General features: G+C 40.7%; 1 protein-coding gene and 1 long non-coding RNA gene across 2 annotated transcripts in view; both read right to left on the reverse strand.

The window, feature by feature from the left end:
- Positions 1 to 25954, reverse strand: part of LOC105829601 (COP9 signalosome complex subunit 2) — a 76028-nt gene that overhangs the window by 20347 nt on the left and 29727 nt on the right. The window lies entirely within an intron of this gene.
- Positions 379 to 24487, reverse strand: LOC114254342. The gene is made up of 2 exons (XR_003625713.2): positions 4932 to 24487; positions 379 to 3458 (listed from the first exon to the last, which is right to left on the reverse strand). It is a non-coding gene; the product is annotated as an uncharacterized LOC114254342 (long non-coding RNA).

Genomic DNA, 25954 nt, shown 5'->3' on the forward strand with positions numbered 1-25954 from the left:
TTTTTAGTAGCAATATCACGATGTTTCGGTACAAAGTGCGCATTCAGCAACTCGGTCACATAGTTTCGTTGGAAAAACTTTCATTGACATACTTCTAACGGAAGCGAATCGTGAACTCGCGGATTCGTACTCTCGCTGCACATTTTGCGCTACGGTTTAATTAACTCTTTGTATTTATATTTTTATTATTAATTTTACATTTTATTTTTACTCGGGTATCGCTGCATTTTGCGTTAAATGAATATAACAAAATTTGCATTTTTCGTAATATAGTTATGTATCGACAAAAAAACTTCATGTTGAAAACTTTTATCGGCCAAAGAATTAGGTTACTATTATTGTATCGACAAAAAATGTACTTTATTGGAAAATGGCACGTTTTTTTTTTTATGTAGTTATGTCGCTACAAAGTTAAGAAGAAAATGTTAAAATTACTTCGACGCGATTCAATCACAAAGACCTTGGAAAAAGTGCTGAAGTTTGCTGATCGATATTCGGCGAGCGAAGGAAAGATGTAAGGCGAATACGATTGCGATTACAACCACGGCAGAGTCTCTCCTTTATATCGACGGGATTAACCGAGCAAGGCACATGAAATGTGAGAGCTGCAAATCGCTTTTAATGTGCATCATAACTCGCTACGTAGTGTTAATCTAAATGTTGCTACATTTAATATGTAAGTATAGATTGTGTTTTAACTTGTAAAAAACCCAAAACGGCGAAGAAACTTTTATTTATCACTTGGAAAGAATATTGTCAATTAAGAATAAAATCCAGTTATACAACTACTTACTAAAATCTCGCTCTCCCTCTTACCACCCTTTCGGTTCAGGAAGATACATTTTACCCAGGTCACATCGTACGGTTGATATATTTCTCTTATTGTGATAAATTATCTAAACTCAAGTGTACGAATAAAAGGAGAGAAGTATATATTGGTGTATGTATTATTAATTTATATCCCTGCAAAACTTAAACATATACTATAGAAACATATACTTTTTATGATTGATATTGATTTTGTAAAATTAAAAATATATGTACACACACACACACACACACACACACACACACGCACACGCACACAAAATAAAATACACGCCTAATTACAAATAAATACTTGATCGATATTCCCGTCGGATCCAGCATTTATTGGTTCTCCTATTATAAAATATACCCTTTAAAAAGACTCGACGCCGCTCTCTTCTTTATTTCTCTCTTTCTGCTTCGCGTGAGGTATTTCTCGCCATGGCGAGATTTTCAATCTTTTAATTCAGCCAATCATCGCGACGATATCTCACGAATATCGCGCTGTAAAGCGCGCAGGCGTTTCCAATTAATTCAGTTTACCGTGAGTGCAATAAAGTCTAATTACGCCGGCAAACTGCTCGTGCCAAACCGTCACAGGCACTTTCTGTGAGTGCGCACCGCGCGCACCGGCTATGATATTTCATTTGCAGGCGCGTATATAATTTTTGAACGGGGAAACAAATAAAAATAGTTGGAGGAGCATCGGATCGCGAGGGTGATACTGAAACGTAAAAATAAAAAACAAATGGGTGCATAGGCGAGACGAGAAGAGAGAAAGAGAGAGAGAGAGAGAGAGAGAGAGAGAGAGAGAGAGAGAGAGAGAGAGAAGGGCACGAGAACGGTGAAAATGCACTAGGTGTACGCTCTCGATTTAATGCTCTGCTAATAAATCGCCAGTTTGCACCACAAACTGCATTTTACGTGTAACGTCCATATCAGTTCTGTGTCTCTAGCAGCGGTTGTTGCTTCTTTCACTTCTCGCTTATCTCTGCATCTTGGATTTTCATGTAAACTATTTATTAATAGAATGTCTGATAAGCGCGCATGTCCATTTATTTTCGATAAGTTTTGCAACAAATGTAATAATGTATAATTATTTTATTACAAGATATAGATTAATGCTAAATATGGTGCATCTCATATTTCTTATCATTTACATTGTCGCTACCGGGGTGCATAATTCAAATGGAAAAATTATCATAAATGTACTTAAATGTTGATAACACGTAAATGTGATTGCGCACAAACAAAATGGGCTTTATTTATAAATGCTACTTTCCTATTAATATTTGTTTTAGTGTTTTTTTTTTTTTTTCTTACAATTCGTTACATTGTTAATCCATTTGTCTTGTTTATTTTATTTTTACGTGTTTTGCAAGAATCCCATTTTGATTTTTTTAACAAACACATCTTTAAGCTGTATATTTCTAACAAAGTGCAATAAACAGTGTCGTAAAATAATTGTAAGTTATTATTTCAAATAATTTATTATATAATAATAATAAAAATTATATATGACGATAACAAAAATTTCAACGGAAATAAATGAAAAAACAATACATTCAAAATATCATGATGGTTTTAATGCATTATCTCTTCTTTGCAGTGAAATTGTAAGTTACAAGATTGCCGTGCATTTTTGTTCGCATTAAAGATAATAGCTTAAAATAACGCGCAATTTTTAATTATACACGATTGAAAGCCATTCCAATCACACGTGCGACTCTCGCCCGATCGATTTCATATTCTACGACGAATTCGAGATAGATGTCGGCCGTGCGCCGACACGCCATGATAAACGCTCTAAATTTGTCATCGGACATAGGCAGAGCGCCGTGTCGTATTATTGACTCCGTCGACGTATAATCCTCTCCGCGACGCTCGACACGGGGTAACCAGCTCAAGCCGTCCGATTCCATTTGACGCGATACACGGCGGTGCGGATCTACCGTCGCGGGATACACCGTCTTCCGCTTCCGCTGTAATGGATTCAAGGATCCTTCCTGTGTACCACTGGGAGCCACTGTCTCCTTAGCGAACGCTCCCTCGTCGTGCAAGACTCGCCTCAATCGCGACGGATCCTGTTCATATATATCTGTATCACTGCAAGTCTCTGCAGCACCTTATCCTGGTCCACCCTACCCGTCTCCGATCCTCCGCAGGTTGCTTCCCCCCCCCTTTTTTTTTCTTTGCTTTCGTCGCGTACGAGAGAACGGGTCGGGTTTGAGAAGTCGTCGCGAAACGAGCCGAGGGAACCTTAAAGAGGCTGGTCGGTTCGAAGACGGTTGCCGGTATTCCCAACGGCGGCTTCCGCCAAGGATCTGAATAATATTCTCCCCGTTCTCCAGCTTCCGCTCCTCTATCTTCACTTGCTCTCCGAGCTTTCTTCGCCGCTCTCAAGCCACTCTCACTCCTCTTCCGCGCCAGACATCGCTGCCAATCGCTTTTACGGCACTTCGATTACCCTCTCGCGTCTCGCGTGGATGGCGCGGTGTGCGTGGGAGAACGGTCGATGGCGAGTTTTTCATTGTGCGCCGAACCATCGTCGGTTTACACGAACGGCGAGTCAACCGGTGGTCAAATCGACGATTCTCACTCGTCGGTGATTTTCGTTAAATGAAAAGCGATGTCATCGAAACCAGCGAGACCTTTGATATGCATGAATTCGATAGAGATCAACAGTGCGCAAATGTACTTTATTGCGAATAAAGTTATCAATCAGCATTTAATAGCACGGCGACGTTTTCTTTGATTAATCGATTCCGTTAAAATTATTTTCTAACTTAATCTGACAAAATTCTCATTTGATGATTTCATTCAAGTAAAACAGATGCGGATACGAGAGAAACGTATTTGGTATTTCTGGCTATAATGGTAAAATAATTATGGTTAAAAACTCCATTTTTGTAATTATTACAGCTATGTTGATAATTCTATTCTATTTGCAAAAACTTCACTATATAATTTATGATTATTTTTAATATTAACATAGTAAAATATTAAAATGGATAGCAAAATAAAATAAACATTTTTATGCAGCAAATGCAATCGCAATTATTATAATGAATACAATACTTTATTAACACATTTGCTTACTATTTACGTGGTAATAATATTATTAATTAATGTAATTTGCATTTAGTTAAAACAACTTCAAATATGTAATTGGCATGAAAATGAATTATAGTTAAATTGTAGCCACTAAAACCAATTTTTTTTTTTTTTTCTTTCAGTTTGCATCTTCATACGATTACGATATCGATTAACTTTAAAACAAGTTACCGGCATTAAATATGGAAAATGGAATTACATTTATAAGAGATGTTGCTTATCGATTCGTGAAAGTGTGTACACTGATACGAGTAATATTTTACACGTTTTCACCACTCATTTCTCGCGGGTCTCACAATTTTCCACGATTTTAAGCGCTCCGCGCGAATAATATTCCGCCGAAATTAGATTTAATTCCGCGTAACATTATACAACGCTCTTTCTGAATAAAGTCCGCATCGGCGAGAGCGCGGATTCGGTGGGAATCTATTATCGTTAAGCACTCCTCTCGGTTCTCTTTTATTTTCGCCTCGACGTACGGTGTTGCTTGATCAAGTTCTCGAATTACCGCGAAATAGGAATCCATCCGACTGTCGAGGCGCCCGCGTTATATAAATCCATTCTTTTCCGACGCGAAATTTCGTCCGATCGCGCGAAATCTCCGCCGCGAATATCGCGTTTCCATTCCTCGGATTTTATATCCTCCGCGAAATTATCATCCACCGCGTGCGAAACCGCGCGTGATCGCGAATCGAATTCTTCACGTGGTTACACTTATACCGTATCGGTAGACGCGCGCGCCTATCCTTCCCGCAGAAGTCTCGGTATTACAGGCGGATATTCCGTGTAAGTATAGCCCGTACATGCGCTTTACATGCGAGATCGAGAATGATGAAGTACACCGCGTACTCCTCCTCCCCCCTGCCATCCCCGTACATGCAATAACCCCACGTCCGCCGACGCCGCGTACAACGCTCTGTGCCCTCAGATATTCAGATTTCACACCGACGCTTTGTCTTTCGAGGCAGAAAAATATAACGGGGGAAAAAGTAAATCGTCGTCATACTTACGTGTTGCATTAAAGCTTCTTCCGGCGAAAGTATATTCCGTCGCCTTAAATAAAGAAGAGCTCGCGAAAAGTTTTATCCGTACGTCCGGCTGTTACGCTGCAATAAAGCGTTGCGCCTCTGATGCGTTTCGAGAATATTTTATGCTTCACGGGAGTATCCGTGTTGCGTTCCCCGCCAGAAAAAAACTGTTTACATAGCGATAATTTGAGATAGGAGTGATAAACATCCGAGAAAACGTGATAACATTTCGTATCATCAAAATACCTCTTTGTGTGCGAAGTAAAAGATTATAAATTATGTTATATTAAATTTTACAAATTTTTAACGCTTTTCCACGCACCTTGGATCTTTACATTTCATCGTAAATATTCATGTTTACAAAAACGCACGCGAAATGTATATATTTAGAAATATACTCCAAGTTTATTTACATATTTTTCCGATCTAATTCCGAAATACGATCTTCTCCGTAAACAGATTTTATCCGTGCGAACTGTTATTATTGTGTAATAAAGTATCCGTGATATATACGTGGGATATTTTTTCATTTGCACGTATAGTATCACAGTAAAAGTTTTGGGGGATAATTGGCGCGAGCTATCGCCTGCAAAAAGGGCGATTTAATTAAAAGAACAGACATAAGAATTATCCATTTCGTATTGTTTTGCCAGGGTTTAGTTAGACCTTGCGTGAATTGGCACGCAATTTTCGAGCCGAGCTTTTTAATCAATTTGCTCGTGAGCGTTAAACTGCGGAAAGCCAGGTCGCCTTAAAGCGCGTGTAATTGAACTTGGCTCAAATTAATGCCGAATAAAATTGCAGGGGCCAGTCAGCGCCCTTTAATTAAGATTGTCGCCTTTCGACGCGTGTACGTGTATCGAACTACTCTTGTTTTCGTCGCTCCCGCAAGCTCCTCCTGGGAAGGATAGCGGTAAAAAGCGACGGGATAATGACTATGCATAAGGACGCGCAAAGGATTTCATATAAATGATAATGTTCCGGGTAGTTCCTTCCACTTCCGCTTCCAAGAGTGTAGCTCAAAGGAATTACCAATTTCGACGGGACCGAAAGTGGTCGCATGAAAAATACGTTTAAAAATATATTCACGTTGCACAGTAGCCATTGTAGGTGTACATCTCTCGCGATATATCGTTACATCGTCGTTAAATTTTACGTGCGCGTTGTAAAGTCAGAAATATCTGCCTCCTCTATAAAAGTGGAACGAGAAATTGATAAAATATTGCTAAATATTGGTGAATATGAATTGAATCTTGTATATATTGTAAATTTTCAAATAATTGATAATAAATAATATTGTAAAGCTCGGAATAATTGATGAAAATAAATTAGATAGGAGATTATCTCTCACCCCGGCAAAAATAATTGATGAGAATAAATTTTGTAAATCTCAAAATATATATTGTTAAATATTAACTGAGCTATAATAATGATAATCATTGCTGCACTTTGACCCCTATTACGATAAAGTGGTTGAAATGTTTTAGCGGCAACACATTTCTCGCACGAACAATTTTACGACTGCGCGATCTGCATGGCTGACGCTAAAAAAAAAAACGTAACTAAAAACCATGTCATGCAATTAAAAATACACTGACAACTACTAATAATAAACTGCTGATAACAAGAGTTGCCGCCTCGCACAGAATATTTTTAGCTTTATATTTTTTGCCACCAATTTACATGCAGCTATATCGCTGTCAAATTTAATTTCATATTTTTTATAGAGAAATTTTTATTTAAAACATAGATTCAAATCCGTAAAAAGAAAATAAAATGTACTGAGATAATTCAATCACAAGAGTCTACTGAGAGACTCTTATCTCTGTAGCTAATTAATTAATGTAGCATTAATTAATCAGTGAAATTAGCTTTTTATTTATATGTTTCTTTAGGATCACGAAAAGCATATATTTTTGACTAAATAGTATAGATTCAAAATAACTGATGCTTTTTTTTAAAACAAAAATTTCGAGACGAATTTAGATTCCTCTCGTCCGCATTGTTTATTGCAACAATTTCACAGATTTGTAACGCCCAGTGAATGCTGAAACACAGCAATTCAGGTAATCTGTTATCCACATTTTATTTTACTTCTTGCGTCAGGTTGCAGAAATGGAGATTTAAAGAAAAGCGAAATACCGTTTGCGAATAAGCTCACGTAAGTGCATTGTCCGCACCTAAGAAACATCTCTCAGGCATTTTCAATATAAAATAGCCCCGGTTAGTCGAACAGAGGGGAAAACACAAAGCGCTGGTGCCGTGCTTTACTCGCGCCCCCGAGCTCTTACTGTAGTAGAGTCCACAGGAAGCAACAATTTCGCGCAGCCATTCACAAGGACAATCCGAAGTAATGCACACGGTGGCCTGCAGGACGGTAAACGTGCGTCCGCAAATTCGGGTGTCAAATCTAATTACCAGCGGAATACGTAAGCAGGCTCCTGAGGATCAGCTCTTCGCATTCTCCCGGGCGCCCGGTGTGTAACTAAACTTCGTAATTTCCAAAATTCGGACGACCGCCGGCCAAGGTGTTTGACATTAACGACTTAATTCGCTACGTACACGGAGCTAGGCGGGCGATTCCCCCGGGGTGATCATCCCCCGGTGCACTTAATGGAAACGAATCGTACTTTTAACGAGCGCCGCGCATGGCCGCGTGTACAGCACGCCATGAATCTGGGACGAAACTTTGCGAGCGTCGAATGAGGTTTGCGCGCATATTGCGCTTAACGCCACCCTTCTCCGGCGCGGCTATAGCTGCCGAAATAAATTGTATTATTTGGTTTTCAATATCAACACCAGGTGGGGGCGCGCGTACTTCATTGCTTTTTATCATTTCTATATTTTTACGTTTTATTACTTTTTTTATGTATTTCTATATGTGTATATATTTTTATATCGCGCCATTTAAAAGTACAGAGAGAACAATATAAATGTACGAGGTTAAATACGGTAAGAACAATTTGAGTTCTTAGTGCAGTATTTTGGATTAAAACAATTAAATGGGGTTTCTGTGTTTTAACGACTACATATTTGGTAAAAGAAAATTTACATAGGAAAAACAGTCAATCAAATGTTATTAAATTAAAATATATTTAACACTCGTGGTCTTGTATACATCCATGTGACAAAAATATAAAACCAATAAAGAAGTCTTAAATTTCAGTGAAATATTATATTTTTATTTCAATATTATAATATTAGCTTTGTTAATAATAGCGTCAAGAAATTTTAAAATCTCGAAGATATTGTTACTTTCCGTTCGATATTTTTTCCTCTTAACTTATGAAATTTATCATTGAATAAAAAAAAAATATACCTCGTGATCAAACTATATAAAATTCTTTACGTAAGCCAGTTACGTCTGTCTAACGCGCGCCACGTAATATCATTTTAATACATTTGACATTTTGAAAATAAAGATATTCCCTCGAAACAAGAATGTCCCTTTTTTCTACGCCCGCGTCGTTTTTCAGAAGCGTCTTTAACGATCCACTCCTTTCCACGCCGTTGCGCGCGAGAGATGATGCGCTCGGTGGAGAACGCGACAACAAATCACATTCGCGGGGGCGTATTTCTTCCCCGGCTGCATTTGATGTGCCGTCGTTGCCGTACGGTCGTCGGTGGACGCGCGCGCGCGCGTGTGGCACGTGTATAAAAGCTCGGACGTGAACTCGAGCCCTTCGGGACGAGTGGACGTTTGCGGGTGCGTGTGTGAAGTGGAAGAAGCGTTCACGAAACGTCGGAAATATTTTTTTCTTCGCGCACTTCGGTCGATATCTGTCGATATCAGCGACGTTCGAGGAGGTTTCTCTATTTCTCTCTCCCTCTCTCTTTCTCTCTCTCTCTCTCTCGACGAGCCACATACATGCCACTGTCGGGATCTATGACACCGTTGAAGCCGAGTAGTGGCAGCTTGAGTGCTCGCTTGTCGCCTCGTCCAAGTGGATGCATTTTTTGTCACCGATATTAATCATCGGGGGTTAACAGCGCGTTTCCCTCCCTTCCTATTCCACACGCGCACGCGCGCGCTTCATATTATCCGAGAGACTTCTGCGCGCGTATTTAGCGTATAATTGTTTACGTACCGCGTTGCGCTGTCCGATAATAAAATTTCTTCGAGGACGAGAATTTTTATGTGGTTCGCGATATAAATTTTCGTCGTCTTCGCGGCGAGAGCAGCTGGACATCAAAGATTAAATGTTCCTTGCATGCTTTCGAGCGGTCAACGCTGTTCGCAGCAGCAGCAGCAGCAGCTAGTAGCCCGCGTCGTATTTCCATCCGAAAAAGAGTCTCGCGAAAATTATTGTTCGCTGAGGAACCGCGCGGGTTTTCGCATATTACCGGCGTCTCCTTTAAAATGGGCCATGTTAATGGCAGAAATATGATTTCGGGATGAGAGCGCGCGCCCGCATTCATTTCGCGATGCGAAACTTAATGGAAGAACTAATGGAAACGTCCCGCGTTCGGCAACGATAGCCACGCTGAGGTCTCGATATCATTCGCGCTTAATGACATTCGCGGGAGTGTGTGCAGCAGGCGGACGCGCAATGATAAATCGTAACACTGAGAGAAACGTAACTCTTGCAAAACGGTCACTCGCGCGCGAGTACACGCGAAATAAAGTACACCCGGACACTACGCAACGTGCAAACACGGCTTCCTGTTAAATATAAACAATTATTAATACAGTATTATTCATTTTATACTTTATCAACGTGTATAAGCAGCAACGAAAAATAAATAAATAAATAAAAACAAAATTGATGGAATCAATACAACAAATGTGAGAGAAGAGATACATGTTCCTAAAATAATAACAAAAAATATTAACTAAATGGACAAACAGTGTTGATTCACCGATACGGAAAGAATGAAGAGAGTGTGTACTTTACGCTTCCCTTCCCCTTCCCTCGTGATAATCTTTCTATCGCCCCTTTTTTTTTTCAAAAACGCACGACTCTCGTGTTTCGCGAGTATAAAAGTTTAAAACTCCAATAACGATTAACGCTCTCGCATCAAAATATCCCGATCGTCTGGATTATCCGTGGAATCGGACGCGACAATTCGTAACAATTCGTAATGATTGCCCGGATAGTTCCATTTTTGTCCCGCAAACCCTTGTCCCTGCGCCCATTCCCTGCAGCCTGCCGGAGATCGGAGACACGCCGGTATACACAATGTCGATAGCAGCGGGCCGTCGCTGCAGTGGCCGGAGTGATTTCCGGTTAATATCCCGCCGAGCGGCTCGACCGGGTAGATATAATTAAAAACCTCGGCGTCCTCCCGGCGGAACCCGCCGCCGCGAAATTGCATGTAAAATTGGGCCGAGTCGGCCGCACGCGCGCGCGCGCGCGCGCACGCGAACACACTGCAAACCGTTCTAGCAGTAACGTTGATATATACCACGCGGCCGGCCGTACCGCAAAACCTCAACGCGAGTCCGCTGTAGGTAGGTAATTTTGCAGAGGGCCAGTTGCAGGAATCAAAGTGGCGAATGGGGCGAATGTCGGGCGTTCCGCCCGGCTGCGTGGGGTTGACAAGAGGGTCGCGCAGCGGGAGCGGAGATGGCGAAGTGGGACCGGGAGAGAAGGGTGGCCGCCTGCCGTGGGAGGGGCGAGGAAAATCTCGAATTCGGGGCACAGGTGTCAAGTGCAGTTCTACGGTATTTCTACCGCCAAACACGTCGCTTTAACCGCGACTCGCGCTACTTTACGCGCGTGCGAGAGATGTATAAATATATTTGACTTGTAACTGCTTTACACACTCATATATACATATTTTATATAAATATATATATATATATAATGTGTGTCCGGGTGTACGGTAAGAGTACGGATTTCGTGGAGCTTTCTGAGTGTACCGAGGCATCATAGACGGGGAGCATTTGCTAAGCTGTGAAATATACACAATACACGAAATCTCAACCCCGCGATGCTGAGAATGCGTTAAAATTTAATACGCCCCACGCGCAGTTTAATATTCTCTTGCGTCGAAAGTATCGCAAATGCGCGGATACGTACTTGCGATGCTTTATTTTTAATGGTTAAATGCATCAAGCACATGTAAAACAAAATTAGAAGTTCAATAATCATTGTCTCGTGTATAAGCAAGAGTACATCTTCTTTAAAAGTTTTGATCATTTTTTAAAATAAAAAAACTATATTTTTATTTCAATATCATAATAGTCATCTAAGCAACATAATATTGTTATTTTAATAACAATAGTTATTAAAAAATTCTAACTTCTGATTTGAAAAAATTGTTGTTTCCTATCCGATATTTCCTCTTCTCTACTCATGAAAATTATTTCTGAGTAAAGATGTGAATATATTCTTCTCAATAAAACTATACAAATTTTTTTCATCTGAGCAAGTTATGTTCAAAATTATCAAATTCTTTAAAGAATGTTTTACATTCTTACTTGTATACGAGACAACGATCGCAGACTTAAGTAAGACTAATTCTTTTTCCGCGCGAAATATTTCGGACATTAGCCCCGTCTCCCTCCCAGAGTCGCGGAGTAACAAAAATCGCGAGCGGGAGACACGCATGCGAGTTGTCTGATGACGTGGCCAGGGCGTGTGTGCGACGCATCCCGCGAGGCTCATCGCGGTGATCGCGTCGGGATATACGTGCGTTTCGCGCGACGCGAGATTTCAACCCCGGTAGCCCCACTCGGACGGCGGGGGGCGAGCAAATATTGACAGTAAATTTGTCCGCGCGTGACCGGCGCGGAGCGAAACCCATCAGGAGACGTCCTGATAACATATTCATAAGGGAGAAATGCAAAATGCGTGTCGGCGCGTCCTGGACGACGGCGTCGTCTTCTTCGTCCTGTCCCATCGTCACGCCGTCACGCACACTGTTCGAGACGTTTTTGAGAGACAGCGCCGCGTCCTCCCCCGAGCACCACCGTCGTCGTCGGCGTTGCCGCCACTATTTATATCTATTTCGCCGGCGTCGTGTGACACACAGCCACATCGGTGGCTGTAAATGGCACGTTCTCGCGAAATGGTCTCATCTCAAATGGCGCGTTAGCAATAACATGAGCGTCAGAGACATGGTGGACCGAATGCAATACATCGCATGATAAACCGCGCGATCGGAATAAATCGGGCTACATTTCGGGACGTCGAGGGACCGCGTGAATTATGTCGTTAAGCGTCGATACGCGTTTAGACTCGATGGCATTGAATATCAAACGACCGCGCGAATATATCCCTGCCGAGATACCGGAATATCTAATCAAATTGAAATTCGATCGACAAGTTAAAGTAAAATGTAATATAAAATATCAATTATATGCCGACAACAAGGGAATGTTTATATAACGTCTTTTTATATAATTTACTTCTTACTTGTTTTTAATCAAAAGGCTATATTTTTGTCCACGTGTACAACACTTGATTCGACAAACAAAAACGGAATTTTTTTTCCTTGCACGTGTGTAACACACATGTTTACATATATAAAAGAAAAATAACGAATTTATAATGTGATATCATAATTGCATTTGTAGCTACAAAGTGTTACGCTGACAACAGAGGTCAAATAAAAATACACCGTTTGGCTGACTTTTTCACACAAACAGTCTCAATTTATTCGTCAATGAACGGTCAGTTTTCTTGTAATCGGCATCATAGCAATTCGGAGCTGTCTTTGTAACGTAATTGCAGCGCCCTGTGCTGTAACGATTATCTATTCGCGGATGGCTGAACATTTAAAGCGGACACATAGTGGTAATATTTCATGAAATTAATAATTATCGGCTCGGTGTTTATATCAATTAAACGGCTGAAATAATCATGGCCCGGTAGTCATAAAGGATGTATCGGCGTCGATCAGCCGACAGAAAGAGAGGGAGAGGAGGAAGAGGCGGGGGAAGAGGAGGATGAAACGGAAAAGAGGGAGATGTTAAAATACATATACAGACATTGGCACTGAGCGTGAAACGCGCGTGTACGCTGGGGTACACATTAAAATGCATGCCAATAAACTAAATGCGCTCTCGCACTAACGCGCGCATGTGTGCGCATGGCGTAGGGCGAGCTTAATGTTCCACGACCGTCGCAAAGTTACGCGGGATCTTCTAAGTCGCTCGCATTCGGCGGCGAGGATACGGCACCATGATAAAAGGAAGAGAAAGGGAAGCGTCGCGAGGAAACGAAACAGGGAGTGCGAGACGAGAATTACCAGAGCAAGCAAGAAGTTAGTAATTTTCCACGTTGCCGTTGGATAAACTTTACCATCGCGAGCACTACATTAAAAGGATGATACGATGCAGTGGCATTATCGAATAAGCGACAACCGCCGTGTCGTACGCCTTCCTATCCCCGCCGTTTTATTACGACGCAGATGCAACAATGGTACGGGAGGGATGTAACGTTTCAGCCTCTGATCTCAGCCTGAAGAAAGGAAGAGGAATTTATAAAATAAAATACGGCGTTGACATTATATACGTGCGACGCCGTATTTATACAGATACTTAAATTCCTCACTCGTTGCTTTATTTGACAGTTAATTTAAACAGACGATTCTTTTGGATTATTCATTCATAATAATGCAAAACAGCGATATAAAACGTCGATTTGACGGATAAGTCATTAAAAGCAAAAAGCAATAAATCATAAATAATGGCGTTTAATTGATTGTTTAATAAACCCTTCAATTATAGAGAGAAAAGTGTGAAATTGTAACAGATTATCAATATAAAATTAAAAGGACTAATAAATTATCGTACTCCATAAAATATAAGATTTTAAAGAATTTTTGTGCTAAAAAAGAAAAGAAGAGAGAGAATATCTATTTTAACATTTAAATACTTTAATCATGAATGATGTCTTAAAGAAGTATATCTTCTTTTATCTACAATGTTTTTTGTTCTTGCACATTTATTCTTTACTTTTGTCCTTTTGTTCTTGCTTCATATTTTCCATTTTTTTCTTTTACACTTTATATGACATATTATTTTCATATGTGTGTCAAATGTGACGTAGCCGAATTTTAACTAAATAAAAAATGATTTATCTATATATAACAGACCGTCATCCGTGCATTGTACTCCGAATATGCTGTACTCCGCTTCATTCTTTTTTATCATCAATTATTCGTGATTGACGGATACGGAGGCAAAAAAAAGGAAAACAAAAGAGAACGTTGATATAAATGCAAGTTCTTGCTCTCTTGCTCTCTTAGTTCATAAAAATTGTATTCTTGCCACGGAGCATCTCATGAATCTTATATCTCTTACCAAGACGACGACTGACAGCGGAGGAGGGAATAGGACCCTCCAGCTCTTCCCTCCCTTTCTTTGTCCCTAAAGACATGCCTGAGATATTTTTGCTTTTAGCGCATTTGTTGTTGTTTTAACATTAAAAAAATGTAACCGTGTCGCGCAATCGTTGAGGCGTTCCATTGACTTCATCTCAGTTATTCTGCTTGATCCAAATTGTAAAACGATCGTAGCATCAATTGTCAATGTCAACGCATCAATTACATCCATTGTATACACAGTAGATTAGGGATGAAAAAGATCTCAGATTGCGATCATCAGTGAAACGTGCGTGTGTCGGGTCAATTTCATCTTGAACATTAGCCTATCACAGGCAACGCGGTCTGCTGATGAATAATCCGCGGGATCACTTCGGCATCGCCGTGTATCTGTGCCAATTCGACAAATCGACAATAAGCGGAATGATCAAAAGCAGCCCTCATGCGGCGACGCTCCGGTAACCGCATCCACGATGACATTTTAACTATGCCAATAGTCAAGGAGTCTGCGGAGGACCCTATGTGTCACAAGGTGGGAATTCCCTTTGATGCCTATATATGTCGGTATTGGACGGTGGCGTTGTGTTAACCGATTGTGCTACCCCCCCGCATGCGATCACGTTAGATTGGGGCGCGCATGCCCTACATGTGCGTGCCAGCGTGTATGTATACGCGTCAAAATGTATGCGTATGTGCTCTGTCCACGGAAGCATGAAGTCTCTACATAAACTGACCGCGGCTGCTCGAGGAAGTGGTTTCTATTACCGATTCAGGATGTTTGGCAAGCGTGTGCTGGAGTTCATCGCTTAAGACAGTCTTGGCTTAGAGAGATCAATCTCGTGATATACATTGATATTGGAAAGTAAACGACGTTATTAGAATTACTGTTGAATTACCCTGGTAAGATATGTATAATTTGTTGTAAAACCAGATGCGTTTACTTCCTCTTAACTAGTTCGCTTATTTTCTAATTTTACTCTGATTTTCGATTTGTAAAACATGTTTTAATGTCAAACTTTAATTAAGGTTTGTTCTTAAATCGATTAAAATGATTGAAAAATCTTCCTTTCAATATAATTTTTTATGAATTATTCTTCCGTGGAATAATGAAATAGTAATGCTTTCTTGTATGTTAATAATAATAATAGAATTCTGCAATAAACCATGTGTTTTGCAAATAGCCTATTCATAATATTTACCTATTCATAATTTCGATCGGGGTTCCCGGTTTAGATAATTACTGATTTGTGGTAATATTAAATTACCTGTTATTAGAATCACCTGCGATTATATTCCAATAATATACAGATTAACTGATTAATTAAATATTTTTGTTGATTACATTAGCAGTGTCTAATTAGCAAATGTAAGATGATATCGTCACTCATTATTGAGATAATAACAGTATCCGACAATCTAAATAATTAATGATTTATTCCAATACTTGCATCGTAATTTGTACCATTTTAATCCGATAAAATTATTGTATTATATGTTTGTACATATTTAAAAATTACTTTGCAAAAGATTTAAATTCTTAATAAAATAAAATAGTGCTATTTTTATTTTATTATTTTATTAAAAGAAGAACACGAGAGAAAGTTATACATACTCTTTGAGATATCACTTATTTATTTAATGCCAAAAAATTAATTTTGTAAAATTATATGTTCAGGAGAAAGTCCTCTGTTACATTTTTGCTATCTATCTACTATTCTTGGAACTTTTAAATACGTATACTTATAAAAATGTACTTTTATAAATAGCTTTTATTATTTAAGATCATTATGTGCATATTCAATTTGTATGGGTAAGCTCATAATAAATATTTAATAGTGTATATCTGTAATCTATAAAATTATTTCGTAAGTGTCAGAGCAAAAGTGTCAAACGAAAAGAAACATCGTGCGATGAATACTCGTTAAATGAATGCGTTTGACCATTGAAACTGAACCCGTTTGTGAAGGTACGTGCGGTTGGCACTCGCCTAATGCAGTTCTCATCAACCCCGGGGAATACTTTTGTCCGCAACACACCCTCCGGGGAGGCGAGAGGAGGTGGAGGGGCAGGATTACGTACGAAATGCGGGTGTAATAATTGTCTGCTGCCGGAGATTGGTTTAGACGTTACATCGTCGATGCGATAGAGAGCACAGGAAACTGCTGTTTCCTATTGTACAGCTAATTACATCGGGGATCCGGGGACCACGGCAGAGCGGTACCGAAATTAACTAATCTACCGATGAAAGAACCCCGCGATACTAAACACCCGTCCTCGGCATGGATCGCCATCGGCGGTATCGGGCCAGTCGATGACCCGGATATAATAAACGTTAAACGCGACATGCGGAATGCCAGAGAAAAAGTGATAGAACAGCAAGTTTCACGCGGCGTTTGGCGAACGTAACGTGTACGAAATTTGATCGTAACTAATATCGACAGAGGGGGAGGGAGGGTAGAGCGTCAAATGTTATAATTTATTTCAAAACACTTTTTCGTGTTCACACGCACCAGTAAGCTCCCATTAATGTTTACCGTGTACAAAAATGCGCTCTCGCGAAATTTCCCTAACAAAACTTCGTGTGTGCTTCGTGGGGCGCGCCCGACTCTTTTCAGCTAAAGCGGAAAGCATTTTCCTTACTCGGCTCTCCTCGAATCGCTTGCCTACGCGCGGCCTTTTTCGGTGAGCGAAAAAAAGGACCGCGACGCGGAAATTGCTCGCATTAATGTCGCAAGCCCTCGCTGATGAGCCCCTAATGAAATTCACGGGTGCTTCGAAACGGCGAAACGCCGCTCGCGGGAAGGCGCGGCGGGCGGAGGGAGGGGAGGGAGGTGAGGAGGAGGGGGAGAAGGGCGAAGCTTTATTAAACCCCGGATTAAATAGCTGGAATTATTCAAAAGCTCAATTATCAGCTTATTGTCGGTCTAGCTGGCGCTACGGGCTAAAACCGTGGGAAGGGTGCAGATGGTGCGCGCGCGATGACCTCTTCCGCACTCCGTCGTGTTTCGTCTGACCCTGTAGCAGCAGCAGCAGCAGCCGGTCGTCCTCTTACCTCCCCGCTAGTTCTCTCGCGACACACAGCTAGGAATACGGGATTTTTAGCAGCGGTACGGTTGCAAGCTACAAACTCGAGATATATCAACACGCGGACGCGGGAGCTGACGGAGCGAGAAGGCGAGGAAGCGGGGAGGGGCCGGGGTATGTTTTACAGGCACGCGTTTTACAGCGGGGGCTCCCGTTTTAATCCGTTTCCGGGCGCCTAGGCGTCGCGCGCGCGGCCTTATTTTCCCTGGGAGCGTTTTTCCGAGGTCGCGAGGAAAAACGACCATCGCGGAGTTTCTATCCGCGGCTTAACCTTCCGGGATACACGGCCGCCGTATATACGTGTACACGGAGTACATGGCCGCCGGTTCCTGTATTTTAGGGGAAAAAGCGTTTTGCCAGGGAAGACGACCTGGGACGCTTCTTGCCTTCCGTTGATTATTCGATTGACCTTTGGAAATAAAGGGAGATAGAGAGAGTGATGGTTCTTCTTAAATTCGATACTATACAGAATGCCAAAGAATACGGAAGCAAATACGGAAGAGAGAGAGAGAGGGAGATGTAAATTATTATATGCAAATTAATGTTAAAATATTCGCCGATGTGAGAAAATCGATCAGTGGACCGTTTACAAGTTTACACAGTAAATTCACAAGAAAAAGAAAGAACAACAATGCTTGTTCACAAAATAAGACAAGGACCGTTATATATTTCCAAACATGAAAGGTATTCTCAAGCGTAACGATAATCACGTCACAAATCGTTATAAAATCTTCATGCGGATTGTAAATTATTTTCAGCGCGTAGTTCGTTAATCAGCCCGATTTTTCTGATATTCCGGATTAATATCTAAATTCGCAGAAATCGCGAATATCTGCCATTGTAACATTGTTACCGGGGAATTACGCGCGTTTACGTTGCGCGGATAATGAACAGAGTGCTTAAATGAGTCTCGTGAGGCGTGGCAGTATCGCGCATTGTCATTAAAGCGCCGCTCGCGCTGTTAATTAATTGATTAACAATTGATCGCATGACGGATTGAATATGTATGCAGCGGACGCGGACGCGCAGGCAGGGCGAAAGATAGGCTCGACAAGGGCGCTTTAACGTGATAGGAGACGAGAGCGGCGGCGACGCTGTTGTATAAGGGGGCGATTGCTCGTGATAATGAGTCATTAGCGGCGAGGACACGAGAGCGTGACATTGTTCACGCGGACACGCGTCGACGTATACACGTATATATAAACATATATGTTGTCCAAGTATGCGTTGTTGATTGATGCCAATTATTATGTACCACAGCATTGTATGAAAAAGCTGATTGTGATTACAGAAATTTTGAAGTTACGTTAAGACGCGTAAGAAGAAAATTATCACAATAAAAGCTTTTTAATAAACTGATTACTTAAATCCTCTTTCACGAAAATTAATACATAATTGTTGTGATAAGTTTATTACAATTTGATTATAAACGGATATTTTGTGAAAAAATATATAAATAAGTGGGTATCTACAATTGGCTGCAGTAAGAAATCAAATATACAAGATTTCTTACAATCAAATCTCTTACAGTTGAGAGTGTTTGATGATTCTTGTAAACTAATCAATTATTGAACTCGATTATCTCATAGGAAGTCCCCAAGTCACCATTGATGACAAAGCACAAACTTCATAAGCTTTAACTGAATCGACGTGCAATTATAATAACTTGCACCTGCAGCGATCGTATAATGGTACCAGCCGGTATTTACAGTGCACGTGCTGCACTATCGAGCATTTTCTTGTGATAACGATAATAATCGAGACTCCTTGTTACGACCGTTCTTACGGTTTATCACAAAGCTACTCAAGCAAAATAATCTGGGGATTCTGTCACAAATTGAAATTAAATACAAATGAACTGTAACGTTTTACAGTTGTTCTTTGCAATTTATGTAATGTTTTTTCTAATAAGACTATATTTTTTTCTAATATCATTTGTGATATCTTTATAAACCAAACGTAAGATAACGAGAAATGAGTTTAAACATTTTTGTTACAGAGCATCGATTTTATACGATACTAAATTTCTTTCAATATCTAAATAGTATTATAACATAATAAAAATATATAATAAAAATTGCTGTTTTTATTTATACTAATGTTACATTTACTCAACGATTAATTTTTAAATTATCAAAATTTTACCGCTTTCATGAGTTATTGATGTTTCCATTTTATATTTGGGAAAGATTTGAGGAGAGCGCGAGGGGAGAGAGAGAAAATACCCGGGATATCTCATATAGCTTCGATCTCAGTACCTGGCGGAAAATAGCTAACTTTCCGTCGTCGTGGCGAAGCAGTCATATCAAGGCCGGATAAATTCTACACGTCGCGCGTTTGCGTCGTTTCGTTGCAGGGAGCCTCGTTCCGAAGGCGACAAGATTACGCGGCGGAACATCGTACATGCAATTTCCGGATCTTATCACGCCGATACGATAGACAGTCACGTATTTCATGAATAAAACACGCAAATATGCGTGCGTACTGACAAGTTTCAGAAAAAGGATGGTTCCGCGAATGCAAACCGAGAGAGCTCGGCCCCGCCGGTATATGCCGCATATATTCCGTCCTGAGAAAGGAATAAAAACAAAGTTTCAGCCGAGACGTGGATGGTACTTTTGCAAATTTGACATCGAGTCTGTCGATTTCCAAAGAGAGACAGAGAAAGAGAGCTCTAGCAACGCTAGTTTCGCTAACTTTGGTTACACACTGCGCGTTATTTCGGACGCGCCGGCAATATCAAGTTGAGAGAAAAGTTTCGGTCGGGCTAGACGCGGACCAGTCGCGCGGACGTTTACGTCAACATTTCATTAAATAATATAAGTGAATTATCAAATGTGTTGAACGAGAATTGTTTTCAACCCCCCGTCAGGAGATGCGGATTTGTGATATTTCCTCGAATTATTATTCAGCACGATATATACGATGTTCATCTACAAAGTTTGATCCCCGTACTCGTGGACGCTGTAAAACGTGTACGTGTGCCTGCAGACATCTATTACGTGTTATGTATTTCATTAAAACGCTATCAACTGTAAATCAAATCTAAGCAGCCAGACTGAAAGGCTTAAAGTACACTTTTTAAATTTATCTATGAATTGAAGCCTCTCGTGTAAGTATACGTTACGTTCGCATATTCTTCATATTTTAATAATTATATTTATGACCTAAAATAACCTTTGTGTTAAATATGTTTAGACCTCATTTTTACTCGAGATAAAAGCATCACGGCCTTTATTCTAATTAATTCTGTTACTCTAATTAATTTTACATATATCATTCATTGTAAATTAAAAATGTTTACGCAATATTTCTGTCATACAGTTCTCGTTATGAAATACATTCGCATAATTACCCAGGTACTATCCAGGTTTAGCATATATGGTAAGCAAATTTAATCTAAATTACCGCGCTAACGTCGAGCTTAATTAATTAGATCTACATTATAATATCACTCGTAGCCGTCGCTACATATATATCTTTTGTTTTCTTTTTAAACGCCATGTACACAATACACCGGCGTAATCGCAATCACAATGTTTCAATGATACAAAGTTTGAGAACAGCAGGAAGCTCGTTTCCAAAATCATCGTGTGCGAGAAAAAGGACAGGTCACGAAACTAGAAAGCGGCTTTGGAATTTAGTGCGTGGGAGGTTTCGGTTTGCAGAAGCATTCGAACGTATATTCCGCTGAGTTTTGTCGCTCCCTGTAGAAACATTGAAGGTGAGAAAAAGTGAGGGATAGAAAGAGAGGGGGAGGGGGGCGAAAGAGAAGAATACGGATATAACGGAGATTAAAGAGCGTGAGAGAGATAGAGAGAAAGGGGGAGCCGAGGATTCGCGAATAAGTATGCGAGGGAAAGCTCCGGGTTTTCGCGGCGACGACGGTATGAATATTTAAACGGATGTAAATTGCGAATTAACTATTGATAAAAACAAACCAGTTTGTGTTAAGCCTCCCTCGTAAATCACCCCTGTACGGGATAAAGAGGGGGGGGGGGTGAAAAAGTGCGCGAGAGGACGCAAGCGACGAATACGAGTTGGACTTCCAGGAAAGGAAGCTGGAGAACACTTTTTCTCCCTGAGGCTTATCGATACTGAATATTTTCACGTTCGGGCGCCATCCGAAGCGCGCATTATGCCCTTCGATCTCTTTTATGCACTTCATAAAAAGCACTTCATAAAAAGTTGTACCTTAAAAACGCCTGATATTTTTTTGTAACGGAGAACAAGTCGTTTCCGTTCGATTTAAAGCGAATACTGCTGGAGACACCCGGAACGCAAAACCATCAAATCAATGTACATCGGTAAATTTCGCGTAAATTTATTATATTATGTAATGGCTATATTACCAATCATAATTATCGCTATAACCTCGGAGTTTTAAAATTAAAATTCAAGAAATGTTCCTGGCAAAAGATCAATGCAAGTTCCTTCACTTTTCTTTCCGCGATAAATATAAAATGTATTCCTGATTTCTCAACAAGAACAGCAGTATATTTTCAAACGAGCTCCTTGCATTCGGTCCATCGTAACAATACGACCCTGAATAAACGCCAGATTTCTCCGTCAAACCCCCGTAACACCCGTCGTAACAATTTAACGACCTTGAGCCTCGTTGAGCCTCCGCCAATATCGGCGTCTATCGGCGTGTTTCCTTTTTCGATTTCCCGTGTTACCTGACGTAACCGTCGCCGCCGAACCGAAGTACCGCGAAATCGCCGGATAAGAATTTCCGAGTCATGGCCGAGAGAGACATCGTTCAGAAATAAAGTGTCCCGCAGGTGTAATAGCTGGGAGATCTACTACCGGCAACGCAGTCACCATCGCGAAGCGTGAGTTACTATTCGCCAGCAATTGCCCGAGACTACTCGCTCACATATACACGTATATACATATATATCCTCCTCCCGTAGTCTTTTATGCAACGCGTGCACACGGACGCGTAAAGATTCGCACGTGTGTGTGTACGGCCTGCACATGGACGATTTAGGTGAGACGGCGGACGGGCAGACCCGACCTGTGTGTGAGGGACGTCCGTGGTGGGTGGATGAAGAGAGCGGCTTTCGCCGATCGAGCGAGTGAGTGAAAGAGTATGAGGCGGAAGATTATAGGCACGTATTGGCGCATCGGCCCCCTGGGCTCGGAGCCGGGCACGGGGGAGGCATGGGGATATAAATGTAATCCAGAACCCAGACGTGACGTACATAGCTGCCTAGCCCCGGCCGCTCGCTTTTCGTTGGTCTCTTCTTGTGACTCTTGGCAGTCGTGGGCACGTACATCTACGGAGACTGCGATAGCGCGGCTAGATGTGCACACGTGATCCTGTGTACGTGTGTACGTGTGCGCGTCTGCAAATGTGTGTGTGTGTGTGTGTGTGTGTGTGTGTACGCGCGCGGTGAGCACGAGGTGAGCCGTGAATTTTCCGATATCCATCGTTTTCTCTTTTCATTACGCAATGATTCTTCGCCGAGAGAAAGAACGTCAAAAAATCTGTATCAAGGGTGGTGGTCCACACAGGTCCCTCTGTGATTGCACATAAATCAGGGGAGCGGGACGATTGTGACTGTAGATAATGAATCTTACGTGACGTCGTGTGACGTCGGCTTTTTCTCTTCTCTTTGCGCCCCTTTAAAACTCGTGAGGATATAAAACCTCAGAAGATTAAAGGGGGAGTCCATGGATGAAACCGTGACCGATCAACCGTCTAAAAATAATGTCGGTATGCCGGGGACCAGGAACCGATTGAGAATCGCGAACACGTAGACGCTTAACGAGGGTGCTCGTGCGGAGAGAGCGAAAGGACGAGGAGCGTCGAAATATAGCGGCGGTCTGCATTACAGCCCACCCGTCATCCCGCCCTCATCGAGTGGCCCATCGGGCGACTGTTGTACTCGCGGTGTATATGGTACCGCGTGCACGCGCGTTCACGCTTTGTCGACTCGCTGAGCATCGCAAAGTTAATTAAGCCCTTCCCGACGAAACACAATTTGCACCGGAGTACCTATCTATTTCCGTTTTTTGGGGGGGACAAGCTGAGATTTCGTGATCTTAGATGATTAGGAATAGCGCATTCCTGATAACATAATTACAATGCCGTAATGGGGAAAAATTGATTGGTATTAACTGGAACGCTGGTCCCGGCGTAAAATTAAACTTCCAAATTGGAGCTTGTTATTCATTTGATTCCGGAATACTTCACGGCTGAGCGATGTTTCCATAAACGGAATGGGGTCTCTCGGATCGTTACAAAAATTCAGACTGTCATTCTTGTCGAGGTGAATTTCGAATCCTTCAACAATGTAAGCCCCTAAAAGTCATCGTGCCGTATATGTATATATATATTTTTTTTTTTCTCTCGCGGGCGAAAAATCGCCGCCGTTATATCGCCGATCAGTAGTTACCGCGCCGTTGTCTTCCGGGCGTTGCAGCCTGCCGGGATGATAAACGGCACTTTTCGGACAGCGTGCCGTCCATTAAATGTTAAATGGCGCGCGAGGGACATCAGATAGACTGGCGTTTATGCGCCGGGGAAGAGGCCGGCGAGAGACGAAGAGCAGCCCCCCCATTCCGTGACGACGACTACGACGCTTGTGCGAACGTAGGCGTCGCGACGGCCTGCGTTGTTTGGCTTACCGGGGGTACGTCGCAGGCACGACGGCGCGGCGTCATATAGCGTCGAGTTATTACTCCATAACCCGTTGCTTTTACAGGCGCGACCGACGAGATAGGCGACGGCACAGCAAGCAGCAACACGTAGTGCGGCATAATAAACGACCGTGCTTGCCGACGGTACCATTAAATCGCAATAATGCCGCATGCGTGATAGCCAAACACCCGTTACGCCCGCGCACGATTGCGGCCCGCCGTTTGCCTGGAATTCCGGGGGGGAAAAAAATAGGCGGATTAACTATAAAATCCGGTTGGCTGTACACGAAATAAATTCAGATGTCCGGCTGCACAGCCCGGACCGTTCGGAGTCTTCATTGGAAATTGCATATCGCTGTGGAGGGCGAAGTTACAAATACTCGCAACTGCGGATCTGCAATTCATATTAGACGAATTTATATTCGATTAATTGTAACCTATAGAAATATAGTATAACTTAGGAAAGTACTTTTAATTAAATTGTGACAAGTTAAGTTGATACTCGAAAAATTAAAAGGTGTAAAATAAATATGTCTTTACAAAATAAAAACACTGATTCTTCTCTGCGATCAATATAAAATTTAAAAAATCATTACATAATTAGCCACATTTGAAATTTATTCTTCGTAAACATAATGTGATCTATTAAAATTTAAAAATTATCTAAAAAAGAAATTTTTACGATAACAATATTTTAATAGTTTTTTTTCTGATTTGTCAATATTTTACAAATTCATATATAAATATGTGTTTGTTATGATTACCATTAAACTTAAGTCCCACAAATTTCGAATTATTTGTTGTCTGTTATTTCTGCTGTTATTTTGATTCTATACAGTTTATTTTGCTGCATCACTGGTATTTGTTAAAAAATTTTTTGTTAAAAATTCGTGAAAGTTGTAAACTGTTATTTCTGTATTTTTTGATAGCGGAGAATCAGGAGCAATCATACAGCTATGGGTGGCTATAACGACGAGCACGTCGACATCGTGCCATTAAACACTTGCTAACTCTAATAGCGGTTCTAGACGATTTCGCTGATTTCAGTCATGATGGCCAAACGATGAAAATTGTTGTGTAACTGTTCTTTACTGATACTTCACAAAATTTTGCGAAATAAAACGCAACAAGAAAATTGCAGAGTTTGTAAACGATAAAATATACGATAAAAAAATATACGAAATTTCTATATATAAACAAATTCACTAAAGTTAATATTTCTAGGCACTAATTTTTTGAAAATCTTCACAATTCATCGAAAATATTTTTTAATGTGAGCACAAAGTCGTTTAAAATATTATTTTTTTAAGAGGAAACAAAATAAACGAAAAGAAAAACCAAATAAGCGAATATTTTTTTGTATAAAGAAGAATATAGAAATATGTATTAAAAGGTGAAATCTTTATAATATGTAATTAATAAAAACTAATATGAAGATTTTGTAACTTTTAAAATAAAGAAATTCAGTTTGTAAAAGGAGATTTAAAAGCAATTCACTTTTTAAATTAAAAAAAAAATTTTAATTTAGAATAACTGTTCTCAGTTAACAACGATTTTTATCGCACCAGTTGTAAATTATCGCAATATTTATTCTGTAATTCCGAATAAGAATAAGCCGTCAATAACCTTGATTAATAATGTTTTTCAGTGATAATTCACTTCAGCGCAAGTAGAATAAAATTTTATTCGTATCCGTAGCTTCATAGAATGCAAGCGATGTTACGCGGGAAACAATGTGTCATTGTGCTACCGATAAATGAGTACGGAATTAATAACGATTGTAATTATGCGTGATATTTCACGTCATTGTAAGAATTATCTCTCGTTCGATAATACCACGGGGTGACATCGATACGAACAATTTATCGTGATCGATAAACATTATTCCATTGTAGTTGATTACAATTTTATCCGCAGATGTTTTGTAAAAGGAGAACTTTAACTTCAATTATTTTGCAAACCGTTTCCTCCGGTTGCATTCGTATTAAAATGTTAGCTCT

Source organism: Monomorium pharaonis, chromosome 3, assembly GCF_013373865.1.
Source record: "Monomorium pharaonis isolate MP-MQ-018 chromosome 3, ASM1337386v2, whole genome shotgun sequence".
NCBI classification, from domain to species: Eukaryota; Metazoa; Arthropoda; class Insecta; order Hymenoptera; family Formicidae; genus Monomorium; species Monomorium pharaonis.